Source organism: Macrotis lagotis, chromosome 3 (genome assembly GCF_037893015.1).
Source record: "Macrotis lagotis isolate mMagLag1 chromosome 3, bilby.v1.9.chrom.fasta, whole genome shotgun sequence".
Lineage (NCBI taxonomy): Eukaryota > Metazoa > Chordata > Mammalia > Peramelemorphia > Peramelidae > Macrotis > Macrotis lagotis.
The window spans coordinates 4,686,617-4,693,599 of NC_133660.1; the positions used below are offsets into that span (position 1 = coordinate 4,686,617).

Here is a 6,983-nt window from a genome sequence, read left to right on the forward strand (position 1 = left end):
CAAAGTTTTGCACGTTGGAGCTGAATCAATAATATCTGAACCCTGAATTCCAGAGCCATTTGTTAGGCTGAGCACATGAGTTTTCCAACTAGCATTTTGTTTCTGTGTCCTCATAAACGTGCGCCTCTCTCATCACTGTATGTATTAATTTATTATTTGTGTTTACTTCAATTTCCTAGTATCTATAAAATTAGTATTCCCTTTAACTTATTAGTTTATATTTTTATATCTAAAAGTGTCATTATTATAAGTGACTGGTGGTGTTAATTTCATGCACAAAGTGAATTCATAGACTTGTGAGTATTTAGTTTTATAGGCAGAAAACACATTGATGGAGGCTCAAGAGCTAGGGTGATGAGTAAGCAAAGTGAGTGATGCGGGAAGATGAGGAGGGAGTAGGCTACCAATAGGGCCAACCCTAAGAACCAAGAGTTTGCGCGTCACTCTGTGGCGGTGTTCTAAGTCTGGGAACTGAGCTCTACCCATGTTAGAGCAGTTCCAGGGAATAAGACAAAACCAGTAAAAAAAAAAAATGATTCTCTACTGGGTGAGAGGTATGAAGAGTGTATATTTTGACACATTTTGTGTGAGGGATGCCATACAGCTATGCTACTGTGGAGGTATTTATATCTCACTTTGTATTTTAGTTCCTACAATATAGTATTTGTATGAGGGCATAAGAGTAGATCACAGCTACTATTGTTACAAAAGTGATAATGAGAGCTTTGTTGATACCTTACTAAAATTAAGATGTCTCAATGACTTCCCTGATCTATCAGTCTATTAATGAAGATAAAGCTAAGCTAATTTGGTATTCATCTTTCTAAATAGATCAAAGCAATCTTTCTAGCAGTTGTGGTTTCTTCTTCTGTAAGTACTCATTCAAATACCTCACATGCCACTTTCAAATTTTATGAATATGAACATGAATCAGGACAACTGGAGATGGCCCTGGATGTGAAGCAATTACCTAAACCTTACCTTGCAACCTTTCTCTGTCTATAGTGTTTGAGTTACTCTCCAAATACTGACAGCAAGCAAGGCTTTGATTATTTTTGTACTTTTCTTTAGCAATCTGAGAAGTATCCCCTGGATATGAGAACTGAATTAAATGTTTCTCTCCTATTCCCTCGCTAAACCCAGAATTCATAGACTTGGTAACTGCTCCACCCAGACTTTCCTTAATGACCAATAAAAGGCAATTGATTCTTGTTAAACTTAACTAAAAGTCGGCTAAATCCTTTTTTGCTTATTTTTCTTTAGGTAAAGTTGTACTTCAATTTATCTCTTTTTGAGCATCATGAATTGTACTTAACTTCATGTGTACATTATCTTTTTTTGTTTTGTTCTTGTTTTTTGCAAGGCAATGGGGTTAAGTGGCTTGCCCAAAGTCACACAGCTAGGTCATTATTAAGTGTCTGAGGCCAGCTTTGAACTCTGGTCCTCCTGACTCCAGGGCTGGTGCTCTATCCACTGCACCACCTAGCTGCCCCCATATGTATATTATCTTATTCTGGTAAAATGATCGCATAAATAGCATATCATCTGAACTAATCCACTGGTCCTTGTTGTACCTCATTTCTACCTTTTAGTCTGTCCTTTCTGGTAAGGGGCCCATAGACTGTCGCCTCAATCCCTCTAATACTATCAAGTTATTTCTAAAAGTCATTTGATAAACTAATTCACATTGACGTGTTATCCTTTCTAGAGATAATATTTAAAATTATGATAAAAGACAAACAATGAGTTAGTAGTGGTGGAATTTCAGCTAGGGTGTGCCAGTAAATGTTTGACAATCCAGTCTCTGGAAATAAAATACCTATGGAACAGTTGTAAGTTTAATCTGCATTATTAAAATTTTCTCTATCATTTTCTTAAGACTAGACAATCAACAACATAATAAATCAATCCCTGTTCTGTAGACCATGTTGATTTTAAAACTGTAAATGCCCACAGTGAAATATAATAATTAAATTACAGTCATAAATAATGGAAATATAGTAATCAGAAATCAGTAGGAGCTATCTCCAGGGCACCTAGCCATTAGTTTCGCTGACTATTTTTTGGAAATAATTTTGAATGGTAATATTATTTTATGTATGAAGCTGGCTTTGGTTCTCTGTTTATCCTCAGATGAAGATTTCACTTCTAGCCTTTCTTATTCTTAATTTTTCTGTTTTAAAAAAATCCAGTGTTTTAATTCTCTTCCCATGTGTATTTGTATGTGTTTGTCTTGACCTATGATTTAGCTTCATAGATTTAGAGCTAGAAGGAACTTTAGTATCCATTAAGTCCAACCCCATCACTTTACAGATGAGGAATTACAGAGAGGCCAAAAAACTAATCTGAACCCAGGTCTTCTTGACCCCAAGTCTCTAGAGTACCATTGGGAATTTCTAGCAAGTAAATACCCTCTATCAATGCAGAACCATGCCTATTCTGCAAATTATAGCCTCAGATGATTGAATGATTTTCCTGGGACTTGTAACCAAGATAGGCGTAGCTAGATAGTGCAGAGGCCTGGAAGTCAGGAGGACCTGAGTTCAAATTTGTCCTCAAGATACTTGATACTTACTAGCTGTGTGACCTTGGGCAAGTCACTTCATCCTTACTGCTTCACATCCGGGGCCATCTCTAGTTGTCCTGATTCATATCTTACCATTGGACCAGATGACTCTGGAGGTGAAAGTGAGACTGGTGATGTAGCACAGTATCCCGCTCACTCAAATCATAAGCTTGTCAAGGTATCATCTTCTTGATGTCATGGTCTTATTTGAGAATGAATGATAAGCATCATCATCATCATCATCATCATCATCATCATCATCATCACCACCACCACTAAGATATTTCAGAAGAAGGACTTGAATCCAGGTCTTCCTAACTACCATAATACCCGATCTCTATCTAATGTAATAACATTGAAACTCTCTTCATATGGAATATTAAACTTTGAGGATATTATTGAATTCTAGATACTGGAATTGATAAAAGATTTTATTGGCATGGTCACTTAGGAATTTTTAGGGCACATGGAGGAGTTGGGGGGGCAGTAGAGGGGAAGGGAAAGGCAATTGAAAGACTTTGTTCCTTCTCACTAGAGGTCTTCAAGGAATAGTTAACAGATCACTTATCATGTTTGTTGTAGAGAGGATTCTTGTTCTGGGTGGACTAAATGCACCCTCTGGTGCATTTTATATTAAGAGAGAGTTGAACAAGCATAAACCCAACATCATTTCAAAAATTTTTATAATAATATTTTTATATGTTGCAATGGGATTGTAACATTAAAAACTCCTACTGTTTCATTGTCTGCCAACTGCCTATTAAAACATTTATAGCATTAGTCTTTTGAATATATTGTTCCCTACAGCATTGTTTCACTTAATGTCATGAAAATTAAAATGAGAAGATATTAGGTGAAAGTATGCTTGATATAATATGTATACACATCTATATATTGACTTACAATTGAATATGTGTACATCTCTATATATCTATAATATTTCTGTATGTATAGGTATTATATAACAACAGAATAAATGAAACTGAAAATTATTTTGTAAAAGTATTGCTAGTAATTACCTGGACAAGTAGTTTGATTTAGTTTGCTTACTTTTCTCTACAAATATCTGTATTTTAGTGATTTTACAATTATTCTACAGTCAGGAGGTCTGGGATCGAACTGTCACTTCAGGTACTCACTAGCTATGTGACCTTGGAAAAGTCACTTTATAGATCTTCTGAGTCAGGGTATTTTTTTCCTGATCATCAAGACTGATAATATGTATTATCACCTATCCTGTAGGACTGTTGTAAGGATCAGATGAATAATATATGTAAAAAATTTTGAAAATATTATATTGTTATTAGTGACATTTTTATACAGAATTAAAGATAGCGTCTGTGCCTACGATTTTATCATCACAGGAAATTCCTTCATCTATCACCTTACAGAATTACTTTGTACACAATACATTTTACTGGTGATTATAAAGAAATGGATATCATTTAGCTGGGATTTCACCTTTGAGAACTGGCGGACACTCAGAACAGATTTCCTTAAGGTGGACTCCAGGGAGAAATAGCTGTGGGTTACCAGCAACCTGCATAGGACAACTTCTGGCCATTCTCTCTGAAGACTTTCCAGGGAGTAGGCTAATGACTATGGTGCATATGGGAAAACTGCTGCATTGATGTATCTTGCTTTCCCCAACGCGTCAGGGAATCCACTTTCACAGCAGGACTTCTTCAGTTCAGACAGAAGGCTTTGCTAGTTCCAGACTGAGTTGTATAGTCAGCAGGATATAGCGTACAAAATAAATAGACATGATCCCTCACCTCTAGAAGTTTACCTTCAAGAATCTAAGAAATAATGACCTCTTCTCAGCATTACAAAAAAAATGTTCTGCCTGGAAGAATCCTGCAAGAACTTGTCAATGTCAAGAAGATAATTTGACAAAATTATTATCCAGATTTCTTTAACACAGATAATGTGCAAATGTTACGAAAGCTCCTATACAAGAAATTCTCCTTATATGTAATGCCACCCATTAATCTTAATGAAATTTAATATATCATTTCCTCATTAACTGATAAAGTAAGAAACAGGTATAGTTACCAAAAAACTGAAAAGAAGCATTTTCATATATATATATATATATATATATATATATACATATATATATGTATATATATATGCATAACCCCTTATTTAGATGAAATTGAAAATATTTTTTCTTTTGACACCTGAATACTTGAAATAAATCTAAAACCAAAGTTATTCCATTTTATAAATACTAACATTAAAGGCCTGACATAGCTATAGGTCATTTATAAACTAGCAAGTCTGAGAGAAGATTTGAATTCAGATATAGTTTCTTTCAAAAGCCTCCATGTCCATTGTATCTCTAAGCTTCCTCTACAGGAATATCCAAAACGAAACATACAAAAAGATCCCATCCTTGCATAAACCTATGGTACCTTTGTACCTGAAATATTATAGTTGCGATATTTATTTTTTAATTGTGTTATTTTAAGGAAAGTTTATTCAAAGGAAGAAAATCTAAGGAAAGGACAGTTGAGATGAAAGGTAGTAAGTTTCAATCCTTGATAGATCTAGGCTCTCAAATATAGCTTCTGTATAGTGGTGGTGGTGACTTAGAACAAGAATTAAATCTTAAATGCAGCCTGAATTGTTCCTGTATTTTTTTGCCTGGGTAGAGGATCCCTATCATTTTAGGACTGAACAGGATAGGTCACTTTTCACTGGACCCAGGAAAGAGAAAAACATGAAATGCGAGCATTAATTCTGCTTCTGTCTTACCAATCATCATAGATTCCATGAATTTATGCTTTTGAGATTAAGATTCCAAGCTAACCTTTACCCCTTTCTCCCTCAAAAAAATAAAAACAACATCCCTTTAAAGACAGCAAATTTGTAGTGAATCTGCCCAGAGTCCTCTTGGTGTGTTTCACTTGTCCTCACTCATTTCGCAAGGAGGGCTTCTATGTACTTATTTTTATATGTTCATGTACTTATTCTATGTACTTATATTTATATGTTCATCATGTACTAACTCTGAGAGCAAATAAGATAATGTTGGGAGATATAAATGTCATTCAAACTATGAATAAGACAACAAATTCTAGAATACTCTAGACTGTAGTCAATTAAAAAAATCTTTGAGAAGGTTATCGTGAAACAAGCCTTGAAATTTCAAAGAGGTTAGGTTAGGATTTCTTTAAAATAAGCTGATTTCATCTCCTGTAGCAGATTAGAAATATAGAGAATGGGTTCCCCATCACTCTCACCCTAGCCCCAAAAAGATTTGGTTAAATTCATGGAAGAGGACTCCATGATGGATTGACAAAGAAAGTAAATTCCATAGTTATATTCTCAAATTTTGAGGTCTAATGTCATGAACAAAAACCCTTCCAGAACATGGCCACAAAGACAATTCTTGAGTTATCAGAGGTTTTCATATATTACTATTTACCCATGAATAGCATGGACAATTTAAAAAGAGAATTGTATGTTAGTTTCTTTCAAAAGCCTGCAAACAACTTTAGAACAAACCTCCAAAAGTACTTGGGGATAATACCAACCATGGTTGTATCAGCAAGGTCGAGCTTTCTGATGAAGATGCTACATGATGAAGAATCAAAAATTCCTATTCCCTTACTAAATGGTTGTCACATAATTAGTCCCTCTTTAGCAGCTGTTTGCAGAATAGCTGGGGCAGCTAAGTGTTGCAGTGTATAGAGTATTAGGCCTAAAGTCAGGAAGACTCATTTTTCAGAGTGCAAATCTGGACTCAGAAACCTACAAACTGTATGATCCTAGGCAAATCACTTAATCCTGTCTGCCTCAATTTTTTTATCTGTAGGAAATGGCAAACCACTCCAGAATCTTTGCCAAAAAAATCCCCAAAAGGAAATCAGACCAGACCAAAACTGCCTGAACATTAGTCTCACTTGCATTTCCTAAGTCTCCTAAAACTCTGCTGGTCTCTTATGGCCATCAGCCTCTGCCTAGCTGTAGTGAGATACTTCAAATGCTTATCTGTCTATTATTTCAGGTCCACAGATTTATCTTTTTTACTCAGTTAAAAAATATTCTCAGTTCAAAGTACTATTAGTTCCTTGATAATGAAACGCAATATACATAATGGAACTGTGATTTCATTCAAGTGGGAAATCTTTCAAACACCATGGATAACAAATCATCAATGTCTGACCACCCCCCAGACATTTGTGTCCAAAGCCACTCAAAATAAAATGGCATACTGATCAAAACGCCTTGCTGTAAAAATGTTGTATGTTAAATGTTAGGTAACACTACAGAGAATTAAGAAAACTCTACAGTTATTTTTAGAGAAATGCAATTACTCTCAGTTTCAGCTCTTGTCTTCATCATAGGCAGACAAATCTTCTCACTGTCTTCTACAGATTGCTCTCCTATTCCCAGAGAATTCATTAGA

General features: G+C 35.2%; 1 protein-coding gene across 1 annotated transcript in view; it reads right to left on the bottom strand.

Annotated features, from left to right (window-relative positions):
- Positions 1–6,983, bottom strand: part of UNC5C (unc-5 netrin receptor C) — a 435,583-nt gene that overhangs the window by 279,425 nt on the left and 149,175 nt on the right. The window lies entirely within an intron of this gene.